Source organism: Symphalangus syndactylus, chromosome 12 (genome assembly GCF_028878055.3).
Source record: "Symphalangus syndactylus isolate Jambi chromosome 12, NHGRI_mSymSyn1-v2.1_pri, whole genome shotgun sequence".
In the NCBI taxonomy this organism is placed as follows: Eukaryota; Metazoa; Chordata; class Mammalia; order Primates; family Hylobatidae; genus Symphalangus; species Symphalangus syndactylus.
In genome coordinates, this window is record NC_072441.2 from 72342902 (window position 1) to 72356294 (window position 13393).

At 41.3% G+C, this 13393-nt stretch overlaps 1 pseudogene; it reads right to left on the reverse strand.

The window, feature by feature from the left end:
- Nucleotides 1-233: 233 nt before the first annotated feature.
- LOC134733877 (small ribosomal subunit protein uS2-like) lies at nucleotides 234-1151 on the reverse strand (annotated as a pseudogene).
- Between the last annotated feature and the right edge of the window lie 12242 nt (nucleotides 1152-13393).

Here is a 13393-nt window from a genome sequence, read left to right on the forward strand (position 1 = left end):
TAGGTGGTAGAGGTTCAGTATATGCAAAATCACATCTAGGTTTGGGTGCAAGAGTACATTTGATTATAGTTTACTAAAGTACATTTGGTTATAGGTAATAGAAGCATAATGACTAACCCCGTGAGATGTTATCGTGTGTAAGAGAAGCCAAGGACTAGGGTCACTTAAATTTTTTTTTTTTTAGAAACTGATGTTTATTTTCCATTGACCATTTTTCCATGTTGCTTAAGAGCCTATTCAAGAACAGCTTAAGACCAGTCAGTGGTTGCTTCTACCCATTCAGTGGCCTGAGCAGTGGGAGCTGCAGACCAGTCTTCCGTGGCAGGCTGAGCGCTCCAGTCTTCAGTAGGGAACTGCTGAATAGGCACAGAGGGCACCTGTACACCTTCAGACCAGTCTGCAACCTCAGGCTGAGTAGCAGTGAACTCAGGAGCTGGAGCAGTCCATTCACCCTGAAATTCCTCCTTGGTCACTGCCTTTTCAGCAGCAGCCTGCTCTTCTTTTTCAATCTCTTCAGGATCTCTGTAGAAGTAGAGATCAGGCATGACCTCTCATGGGTGTTCACGGGAAATGGTGCCACGCATGCACAGAACTTCCCAAGCCAGCATCCACCACATCAAACCCACTGAGTGAGCTCCCTTGTTGTTGCATGGGATGGCAATGTCCACATAGCGCAGAGGAGAATCTGTGTTACACAGCGCGATGGTAGGTAGGTTAACATAAGATGCCTCCGTGAGAGGCTGGTGGTCAGCCCTGGGGTCAGTAACCACAAGAAGCCGTGGCTCCCGGAAGGCTGCCTGGATCTGGTTAGTGAAGGTTCCAGGAGTGAAGCGGCCAGCAATTGGAGTAGCTCCAGTGGCAGCAGCAAACTTCAGCACAGCCCTCTGGCCAGTATTCCTGGAGGATATAACACTGACATCAGCAGGGTTTTCAATGGCAACAATAGCACGAGCTGCCAGCAGAAGCTTCTCCCAGGTCCTCTTCAGATTTATGATATAGATGCCATCACTTTTCCTTTTATAGATGTACTGTTCCATCTGGAAGTCAAGATTGGTGCCACCTAAGTGGGTTCCTGCTGCAAGGAACTTAAGGACATCCTCCTCCTTCACTTGCAGGACATCAAAGACTCCGGACATTGTGAAAGTTTCCCTTTAAGTTACGACGGGAATCCAGAACAACGCCGTATGGACCCCCCTACAGATACCGTGGAAAAAGCTAGGGTCACTTAAATTTTAAGGAATATAGTGACTCAGGCAAGAGGCATGGGGGATGTGCTCTATCCTGTTTTGTCAAAGTATCTTTCTGGAGAGCTGCAGGCCTCACAATCAGGGGCTTTGTAAAATTACCCTGGCAAGCAGAAACAGGCAAACACACGCTCCTTCCGTTTGCTACTTTGTCTCTCGGTATGCAGAACAATTCCGCTTTCTAACCCTCCCCATTCCTGGACCTTCTTTGCATTTCTAAAGCTTTGATAACATCTAGACTACTGGAGGGACCATTAATTTGGCCTCAAGCTTTAACAGTACAGAAAATGGGTGGAGGTTTCCACATTTCAGACTTCCTTTTCTCTTTTACTCACCAAGATTTATAAGCAAAAGGAAGCAATATGGATACTTGTTTTCCCTCTGCTATGAAATATGCCTTTTTTCTTCCCTTACAAGTGGCTGCAGTCAGTTTGGGTTTTAAATATTTTTTTTTCACCAAGCTACATTTGTAAAAGTAAGAAAATTAAAAATGATCCAAATGATCATCCATAGAAGATACCAGGTTAAATAAATCATGATACAATAGATTGAAGAATGTAATCGGTCCAGATGTTCTGAAATGGAAAGATGACCAAAATCTATTGTTAAGATACAACAACAACAAAAAATGTAAGTTGAAAAGTCAGTTGCCTGAAAGTATGTGTAATATGAAACCATTTGGCAATGTCTGGATATATTACTGGTTGTCACGACTAGGTGGTGGTGGTGGTGGTGGTGGTGGTGGTGGTGGTGGTGGTGGTGGTGGTGGTGGTGGTGGTGGTGAGGCTACTACTGGCCTCTAGTGGGCAGAGGCCAGGGTTGCTGCTAATCATTCTACAATCCACAGGGCAGCTTTCCAAAGAATTTGCTGGCCACAAATACCAACAGGTCTGAGATTAAGAAACCCTGTTCTAGATGCATATACACCAAACGTAACAGTAGTTACCTCCAAGAGTTGAATTATAGAGGAATTATACTTTTTCTAAATTTTTAATCTATTCGCATTTCTTGTAACGAGCTTATTATATTCAGAAAAAAATGTGAAAAGCTATGAACAGTTGGAAGAGCTTGCACATAAAAAAATAAATATTTCTGATCAAATTACACAGAAAATGAGCAGATAGGGAGAGAGCAGTGCGGCAGAATCTAAGACAGGAGAGACCACCCTTCCCAAGGACACCGAGTTGGGAGGGAACTCAGGTAAGAATCAGCCCTTCATTCAAGTGGAGGAATTTCCTCCCGAGAGCACATCTCACCAATAGCCAGTTCTTTCCTAGTCTCACTGGGCGGTGCTCTGTCTTCGGAGATTACGGGTGCTCGAAGGGGAGAGAGGCCGGGTGTGGAAGCTTGTGTGCCTCCCTGTCTGAACATCACACCCAGAGTCCAGGGGTTTGGAGAATGTAACTGTTAGGTGCTTAATAGAACATAAAAGTACACGTGAAATAGAAGTCATAGTGCTATTTATTCTTCCACGGGGCAAATTTCGCTTTGTAATTTTTCTGTAGTTGTTTTGTTACACTGGAATCTCTTGCGCGCCATCTGGTGGACAGATTTCCGCCTGTAATCCCAGCACTCTGGGAGGCCGAGACGGGCGGATCACAAGGTCAGGAGATCAAGACCATCCTAGCTAACACGGTGAAACCCCCGTCTCTACTAAAAATGTAAAAAATTAGCCGGGCATGGTGGCGGGCGCCTGTAGTCCCAGCTACTCGGGAGGCTGAGGCAGGAGAATGGCGTGAACTCGGAAGGCGGCACTTGCAGTGAGCCGAGATGGCGCCACTGCACTCCAGCCTGGGTGACACAGCGAGACCCCCTCTCAAAAAAAAAAAAAAAAAAAGGCAGGAAAGAATCGCTGAGATTTTTTAAAGCAGAAAAAAAGGGGTAAAGAGGAAGTATCTAAGTTTACTTTGGGGTCTGACCACCCTCACTGACATAGCAGGAGTTCTCACCTGGGGTCCAGGTATGCCTAAGGGTCTGTGCACAAACTTTGGGAAATTGTTTGCTTATGAGTGTTTTATTCTTGAGGGAAGGCTGAGTTGCTTAGATCAGATTCTCACAGGACCTTGTGACTGACAACTCTAGAAACTTTCCCACAACTGTCAGCAAGGCTAAGTTAAGGGGCCAAACATTTTACATATGTATAAGTATGTGTACATCGGGGTTGAATGTAGGCCCGAATGTATTAAATCCCTCATAATTATAGCTTCAACACAATCCATATTCACAATATATTATATAATACATCAGGATGTACATTCAAACCTGTTCTTTTTAAAGCCCAACTGGCAATGTAATTCACTAGCTTCAGCATGTGGTGCTTGATTGGAATGAGCTTAATCAGTTTGATAGCATCATAGACTTTTTAAGTTAATGAAAACAGAAAGTTTGGAAAAAGACAACACCATGGGGAAATGATCAGAATGCAGAGGTCGATCTAGTTTTGATGCATAAAACAAAACATGCTGCAGAGATTTGTAGCAGAAAGAGGCACAGGAAATAGCTGTATTCAGGTGACTTTCGGGTGGGAGAGGGGGCTGCTCTGGTAGATACCTTACCTAAAGAGAAGCCTTGTTCCTTTTCCTAAAGAGAATCTGATTAACCTGAAACTTCAAAGAAAGAACACTCCTGACCTTGTGGTTCTTGCTGACCTAGGATCAGCCATTGATCTTATTTAAAAATTAGCCATGTAGAAATGTGGGCAGAGGTCAGAGTCACAGTGTGTCAGAAACGTTGGGAAGAAGCTTAGAAATCTTCTTTTTTTAATTTTTTTATTCTTGAGGCACAGTCTCATTCTATCACTTACACTGGAGTGCAGGGCCAAGAATATGACTCACTGAAGCCTCAACCTTCTGGGTTAAGCAATCTTCTCACTTCAGCCTCCCAAGTAGCTGGGACCGCAGACCCACGCCACTACACTCAGCTAATTTTTTAAATTTTGTAGAGACGGGGTCTTGCTATGTTGCCCAGGCTGGTCTCCAAGTGCTGGGCTCAAGTGATCCTCCAACTTTGGCCTCCCAAGGTGCTGGGATTACAGGCATCAGCCACTACACTCAGTCCAGAGAGCCTCTTTGATGGGTCACTAATTGTTGGCCATAAACACAAGTGCTTTTTGGCCCATGGAGTGTTTTAAAAGTAATTGGAGCCAACTCCAAATTAAGCGATTTCACAAGATAATAAAGATTTCTATTTCCTTTGAAAAGACTGAAAACATTGCAACACTGGCCTCTAGTGCCAACTTGGGACCACTCAATGAAAGCAGTCCCCCTTAGAAGGTGATGAGTTTGCAGACTATCCTGGGGCCCACACTTAGGAGACCAGGGATTGTGTTATTGGGGAATTGAGAGGAGCAGAGCTGAAAGGCAGGAAAGAGGCCGGGCACGGTGGCTCACGCCTGTAATCCCAGCACTCTGGGAGGCCGAGACGGGCGGATCACAAGGTCAGCAGATCAAGACCATCCTAGCTAACACGGTGAAACCCCGTCTCTACTAAAAATGTAAAAAATTAGCCGGGCGTGGTGGCGGGCACTTGTAGTCCCAGCTACTCGGGAGGCTGAGGCAGGAGAATGGCGTGAACTCGGGAGGCGGCACTTGCAGTGAGCCGAGATCGCGCCACTGCACTCCAGCCTGGGCAACACAGCAGAACTAGCAGTATTCCAAGAACTAGCAGATTCCAAGAACTAGCAGATTCCAAGTCAATGAGCTTTGTTTGACCCTATAGTTCCTAACACACTTCTTGGGGATCAGTTCATCTCTGAATCAAGATGAGCTGAACCTGCAAGTGGGGACCAAATGGATCTAGTAGGGGGTTTTAGAAGCCTTCAGGGGGTAGAGAGCCAGGTGGAAACAAGAGGGATGCCACCAACATCCTCATCTTTTGGTAATATTTTAAATAACAATATGAGAAGATATATATGAGAATATAACAAATATGAGAAGTCAGTGCTGAACATTTCCTGGGCCAGAGGCAGACAATTCAGGGATATTTTCTTGTTTTCCTTAAAGCAAGTAGAAAGACAACAGAGTATTGTGGTTACAACTGAATTTGGGGCCAGAATGCCTAGATTCAAATCTCAATGCTGCTATGAGGTCAGCTGCCTAAAATTGGCTTTTTAAACCTCTTTAAATTGTCTTTAAATCTCTATATTACCCATTAGAGATTAAATATAATTTCTATTATGTTATGGATGCTAATAATAGAACATACCTCCTAGAGTTCTTATGAGTAATGAATACATCCTATAAAAGTGCTTATGACAATGCCTGGCATACAATAAACACTGTATATGTTGAAATATAAATAGTGGTTGAAAACATTGTATGACTCAGGCCACCTCAATATGAATCCTGAGTCTCAAGTGAAATCTCTGTGGACAAGGAGATAGTGAGGAAATTGTTCAGAATGGAATAGTGCTAGAGTGGCAAGAGGTGACAACCACAAGACTCAGGCTCCTGTTGAGACTTGGCCCTAATATAGGTGGGTCTTGCTTTTCTGGAATTCCAAATGTGTGCGCAAGAGTGAAGAATTACAGTCAATACTTCAATGGGTAGAATCAACTGTCTAGGAAAATTCATAATGTAATGGAATTAAGGCTATTTGTCTCATGCAATACAATCCACTTGGACCTGCCAAATTTTAAGGAGGTAAAAAAGAAACACCGGATTTATCCAAATACCATTTAATCCCAGTTGATCTCAGTTTCTCCAGGTCTAGAATAGTGTTCAATTCCTGTTTGTATTCCCTGTCAATAAGAAAAGGATTTTGATTCAATGATTCTGTGTTAAATAGCATGTTGTTAAACAGGGTAGCATTGGGTTTGATATTAGTCAAGGTTCTCCAGAGAAGCAGAACCAATAAGATGTGAATATATATAAATAGAAAGAGATTATTATAAGGAATTGTTCATGTGATTATAGAGACTGGCAAGTCCAAAATCTGCAGAGTAGCTGACAAGGTAGAGACCCAGGAGAGCCAGTGGCGCAGATAAAGCTGGAAGGCAGTGTGCTGGGGAATTCTTGCTTGTTCAGGGAGGCCAGCCTTTGTGTTCTATTTGGCTTCAACTGATTGGATGAGGCTCACCCACATTATGGAGAGCAATGTGCTTACTCAAAAATTCACGGATTTAAATGTTAATCTCATCCATAAACACATGCCAGGTTTTAAATGTTAATCTCATCCAATAACATCCTCCACGTTAATACAAAAAATGAACCATCACAGACTCTAAGCCCCCTTTAAGACCAAAAATAATCTGTTATTCTTATATCCTTATTTTGAAGGAAAATGAACACATTTAATATCTTTCCACTGTTCTTTTCTATTTTTTTAAGAGATAGGGGTCTCACTCTGTTGTCCAGGCTAGAGTACCATGGCATGATCAAAGCTCACTGCAGCCTCAAACTCCTAGGCTCAAGTGATCCTCCTGCCTTAGCCTCTCAAGTAGCTGGGGTTACAAGTGCACACCACTGCACCTGCCTTCACTGTTCTTTTCTAGCACATACTTTTAGTGTACTTGTATTGGAAAAAAATGGGCATTGTTTGGGAAAGAACAATAAATTCTTACAACAAAAGCAATTTATATATAGACTCTATAAATGTTTACTGACTGTTGAATGGACCTCATTTCTTGGAGTAGCCTGGGGAAGACTACCCACTATATGTGTTTAATGATACCTCCGGATCTTGCCAGCCCAGCAGAAGCAAGGTTGTGAGTAATGAGGCTGCTTGCCAAGCACTGCCAGTTCCCCTGCGGGAAGAGATCACTGGAGAAACAGAGCATTATTAATGTCCTCCAAATTTCAACAAACCAGTTTTTCCACTCTCTGGGTAATTATTTATGGACTCCACGGTTTGGGTAAGATGCTAACTTGCAAGCTCTCTCTTTGCCTCTGCTCTGCTTCTACACCAAACTCATGACTATTTACAGCATTCCATTCTAGAGCTGTTCACAAACAATGTTTCTGATTTTTTAGTGAATTTCCTGCTTCCCTACGTGGTGCTGCCAGATTTACTGGTAATAGTTCTTTGAGTATTAAGTGGATTGAAAATGCTGCCTATGTTATCATTTCTCTGTTGAAAGCAGCTAGACACAAAACATATATAACAGCTAGCCCTTGTTTGGCACTGTTGCACACAAATTGCCTTCACTTCTATTTGGTCTACCCCCTCACATGATTCATTTGGATGACCAGTGGTAGAGCTATTTCAGTTGTTCACATGCTTATTAGAGTAATATGTTCAAAATTAATTGATCTTTTTCCCCATCCTACTCTTGTTACAAAGGTAATTAACATTGAAATGGTCAAAAGATATTCAGTAGGGATGGCCAGTAAGAGAAGTAAAAGGACTACACAATACAAATAGGATAAAAGGCTCCTCAATATGTAATAATCGAATGGCTGTAAACACATCCACACCTGGAATCTCTCTTACATATCATAGATAAAATCTCACCACCTTATTGTGCAATCTATTCCTTCACTGCTGCACTTTTTTCCCCCTGATTCTGCATACTCCTCCGCACAGCTCCTCCTGACCTGGCTGATGTCCATTATCCTGTATTATTACTCATCACTACTCCCTTAGAACCTATACTCTGAAATTGCTAATCTTATTGCAGTTTCCTGGATATGTTATGGCTTGTCATGTATTGATCCTTTTAGGCATCCCATTCCCTCGGCACAAAGCATGATCTACTTACTAGATTGCTGCAGTGGTCCCTGGCATTGGAAGCTTCCACAGCCCTGCCTCCCAGCCAGCTAATCTGATTTCTGTTAGAGCATCTGGGAGCACCCTCCTCCAAAGCCCTTTTGACATTCTTTTGTGATAGTGTTATTTATTTACATGACTATGTGGCCCTCCTACTGTGAGCTCCTTAAGGATGTAGATTTTTTCTTATTTGCATAATTTCTGGAATATTTTAATTGAACAATTAGTGTAAATAAATAGTTAAATAAATGTTCATACCACACACCTCAAATCTTTCATTTCTTTGACTTGAATTCGAGGTACATTTTATAATCTTGTATAGATGGACGAAGCAAGAAGAGACACTGTAGCAAAGGAAAGATCAATAAATAAAATGACCGCAAGAAAAACAGGTTCAATGACAATGGTATAAAATAACAGAAAAAAAAATGGTCATCTTTGAGTATGTTTGCCCTCTTTATATCAAGCATATGCTCTTCAAACTTATTCAGAATAATAAATGATGAATGGTTGTGGAATCATGTCTGTTAGTCCTCATTACTCTATAATAATAACAAATAACAGTTGTTTAAGAACTATGTTTTCAAAGCATTTTCACATCCATTTTTTTTTTTCAGGACATGTTTACGACAGCTCTGTTTTTCAGATGAAGACATTGAGACACAAAGAGGGGAAGTAATTGATCAAAGATCATACAGCCACTGTGGCCTAACTGAATGGATAACACCTCAGTCTGTAAGTCAACATGGAGTCGAGTCATTGGGATGATTTGTGTTTACTAGATTGCCAATTTATGCTTTATCTGCCAATCTAATTTCCTTAGAGTCCCTGTTTGTCCCTGCAGAATAAAAAACATGTTGCTTACTGTATAAATTATACATTGTCTAATAACTGGTTATAGTTAGTTGAAGAAAGTTACTAATGAATATGTAATCTTGTATTTGATTCTAGAATTTACCCGTTAGCTTGTCTTTTCTTCCCCTATTAATAGCCTGAGCCCCCTGTCAATCTCTAAATTAAAAGCTTCTCCATAGCCTACTCTTTCAACCTAATCTCCTTTCTTTCCTTTTTCAACAGGCAGACTAGGGTCCTTCTCTTCACTTCCACCAACCTCCTATGCACATTGCTGCTTCCACACTTGTGCTCAGAACCCCCTGGACCAGTTCATCCTGCTTCACTGCCTGTTCTAGTCTATCCTTCTTAAGGCTCAGCTCATAGAACCTTCCAGGAATGCTAGCCCCCAGTGATCTAGCCCTCCTCTGAGCTAACCAGCTGCATGTGGCCTATTCCACTTTGTAGATGCTTGATAATACTGATCATAGTAACACCGTGTCTTGTTCCAGTTTTTACATCAGCATTCTTTACAGTCCATGGCAATAAATGTTTGTCAAATGAAAGAATAGGTGTTGTGTTTTTATTTAAATCTTCTAACGCCAGACTCAGCTTGAATTATCAATGAGTACTGTTTTAAGACCATCATGGATCTTGGGCTCTTGGACCTGTAATCCTTAATGGATGAAATGGCCCTGCTCTTGATTTGAAAGTGGACTCACTTTATTAGCATTCTAATTTTGATGGTGGAGTTGCACTCTCAGGACATATTCAGAACTTCCCACACTCTTCCCTAAACTTCCCTTTCCTTTTTATCTCTGATTCTCCGAATAGAAGATAAGCTCCTTTGAGAGCAGAGCATGTACTTCATTTACTCTTAGATTCCCCCCCAACACTACCAATGTTGTAGCAACTTTGTATAGAATAAGAATGTAATCAGTGTTTGTTAATTTAAATTAATGGCAGTGTTAAATGCAGCTGCAGTGGAGTGGGTTAAGATTGACCTTGGTGTCAAAAGCCCTACACTCAAGTCCCAGCTCTACCACTTTCTGACTTTGGGCAAGTCATCATTGTATTTGCTCACATAGATAGCATTACCGAGACTCTTCATTCCTTTGTGTGCATCTAGATCTCCATTTGGTATCATTTTACTTTGCTGAAAGGCTTCCTTTAAATTTTTTTTTAATAGTGAAAGTATGCTGGTGATTAATTCCTTCAGCATTTGTAGTTTGAAAAGGTTATCTTTATTTTTGAAAGGTGTTTTTGCTGGTTATAGAATACTCATTGATAGATTTTTTTCCCTTTTCAGTACTTCAAGAATGTTAATCCACTTTCTACTGGCTTGCATTGATGAGAAATCTGCAATCATTGTTATCTTTATTCTTCTTCTATATTTACCATGTTTTTTTGTTTGTTTGTTTTTGTTTTTTGTTTGTTTGTTTTTGGTCCTTGGCTGCTTTTAAGATTTTTCGTTTGTCCCTATTTTAATTTTTGTTTGCTTTTTAGCAACTTTATTATGTGATCATTGGTGTGTTTTTTCCTATATTTTATGCTTGGGGTTTACTGAGATTCTGGATTTGTTGATTTACAATTTTCAACAAACTTGAAAAACCTTTGGCTATTGTTACTTCAAATTTTTTTTCTCTTACTTTGTCCCCTGATCTCTTTTGGGGACTCAAATTGCATTGATATTAGGCCACTTGATATTTTCCAGCAACTCACTGATCCTCTGCTTATTTTTTCTCATCATTTTTTCGATGTGTTTCATTTTGGGCCATTTATATTGATATATCTTCAAGTTCACCAGCCTTTTCTTCCATAATGTCTAATCTGCTATTATCCCCATCCAGTGATCTTTCATCGCAGGCATTGTAGCTTCCATCTCTACAAGTTTGATTTGAGTCTTTTATATATCCTTTCATGTCTGTACTTAACAGGTTCAATGTTTCTTTTCTTTTTTTTTTTTTTTTGAGACAGAGTTCTGCTCTTGTTGCCCAGGCTGGAGTGCAGTGGCGTGATCTTGGCTCACTGCAACCTCCGCCTCCCAGGTTCAAGTGATTCTCCAGCCTCAGCCTCCCGAGTAGCTGGGATTACAGGCACCCACCACCATGCCCGGCTAATTTTTTGTATTTTTAGTAGAGACAGGGTTTTGCCATGTTGGCTAGGCTGATCTCCAACTCCTGACCCGAGGTGATCTGCCTGCCATGGCTTCCCAAAGTGCTGGGATTACAGGCGTGAGCCACCATGCCCAGCCCAATATTCCTTTTAGTATTTTAAATATATGAAATACGGTTATAATAATTTTTATGTTCTTGCCTACTAATTCTGTCATCTGTGTCAAGTTCTGGGTTGATTTCCATCTATTGATTTTTTTTCTCTTCATCATGGGTCACATGTTCCTGCTTCTTTGCATATTTGGTAATTATTATTATTATTATTATTATTATTATACTTTAAGTTCTAGGTACATGTGGTACACAACGTGCAGGTTTGATACATAGGTAAACATGTGCCATATTGGTTTGCTGCACCCATCAACTAGTCATTTACATTAGGTATTTCTCCTAATTCTATCCCTCCCCCAGGCCCCCATCCCCCGACAGGCCCCGGTGTGTGATGTTCTCCGCCCTGTGTCCGAGTCATCTCATTGTTCAATTCCCACCTATGAGTGAGAATATGTGGCGTTTGGTTTTCTGTTGTTGTGATAGTTTGCTGTGAATGATGGTTTTTAGCTTCATCCGTGTCCCTGCAAAGGACATGAACCCATCATTTTTTATGGCTGCATAGTATTCCATGGCGTATATGTGCCACATTTTCTTTTTTTTTTTTTTTTTTTTTTGAGACGGAGTCTCGCTCTGTCGCCCAGGCTGGAGTGCAGTGGCGCAGTCTCGGCTCACTGCAAGCTCCGCCTCCTGGGCTCACGCCATTCTCCTGCCTCAGCCTCTCCGAGTAGCTGGGACTACAGGCGCCCGCCACCACGCCCAGCTAATTTTTTTTTTTGTATTTTTAGTAGAGACGGGGTTTCACCGTGGTCTCGATCTCCTGACCTCGTGATCCGCCTGCCTCGGCCTCCCAAAGTGCTGGGATTACAAGCGTGAGCCACTGCACCCAGCGTGTGCCACATTTTCTTAATCCAGCCTGTCACTGATGGACATTTGGGTTGGTTCCAAGTCTTTGCTATTGTGAACAGTGCCACAATAAACATACGTGTGTATGTGTCTTTATAGTAGCATGATTTATAATCCTTTGGGTATATACCCAGTAATGGGATTGCTAGGTCAAATGGTATTTTTAGTTCTAGATCCTTGAGGGATCCCCACACTGTCTTCCACAATGGTTGAACTAATTTACACTCCCACAGTGTAAAAGCAGTCCTATTTTTCCACATCCTCTCCACCATCTGTTGTTTCCTGACTTTTTAATGATCACCATTCTAACTAGTGTGAGATGGTATCTCATTGTAGTTTTGATCTGCATTTCTCTGACGGCCAGTGATGATGAGCATTTTTTCATGTGTCTGTTGGCTGCATAGATGTCTTCTTTTGAGAAGTGTCTGTTCATAGCCTTTGTCTACTTTTTGATGGGGTGATTTGTTTTTTTCTTGTAAATTTGTTTGAGTTATTTGTAGATTCTGGATATTAGCCCTTTGTCAGACGGGTAGATTGCAAAGATTTTCTCTCATTCTGTAGGTTGCCTGTTCACTCTGATGCTAGTTTCTTTTGCTGTGCAGAAGCTCTTTAGTTTATTTAGATCTCGTTTGTCTATTTTGGCTTTTGTTGCCATTGCTTTTGGTGTTTTAGTCATGAAGTCCTTGCCCATGCCTATGTCCTGAATGGTACTGCCTAGGTTTTCATCTAGGGTTTTTATGATTTTAGGGCTAATATTTATGTCTTTAATCCATATTGAATTAATTTTTGTATAAGTTGTAAGGAAGGGATCCAGTTTCATCTTTCTACATATGGCTAGCCAGTTTTCCCAGCACCATTTATTAAATAAGGCATTCTTTCCCCATTTCCTGTTTTTGTCAGGTTTGTCAAAGATCAGATGGTTGTAGATGTGTGGTGTTATTTCTGAGACCTCTGTTCTGTTCCATTCGTCTGTATCTCTGTTTTGGTACCAGTACCATGCTGTTTTGGTTACTGTAGCCTTGTAGTATAGTTTGAAGTCAGGTAGCGTGATGCCTCCAGCTTCGTTCTTTTGTCTTAGGATTGACTTGGAGATGCGGGCTCTTTTTTGGTTCCATATGAACTTTAAAGTAGTTTTTTCCAATACTGTGAAGAAAGTCATCGGTAGCTTGATGGGGATGGCATCGAATCTACAAATTACCTTGGGCAGTATGGCCATTTTCACAATATTCATTCTTCCTATCCATGAGCATGGAAGATTCTTCCATTTGTTTGTGTCCTCTTTTATTTCATTGAGCAGTGGTTTGTAATTCTCCTTGAAGAGGTCCTTCCCATCCCTTGTAAGCTGGAATCCTAGGTATTTTATTCTCTTTGAAGCAATTGTGAATGGGAGTTCACTCATGATTTGGCTCTCTGTTTGTCTGTTATTGGTGTATAGGAATGCTTGTGATTTTTTTTTTTTTTTTTGAGACGGAGTCTCACTGTGTT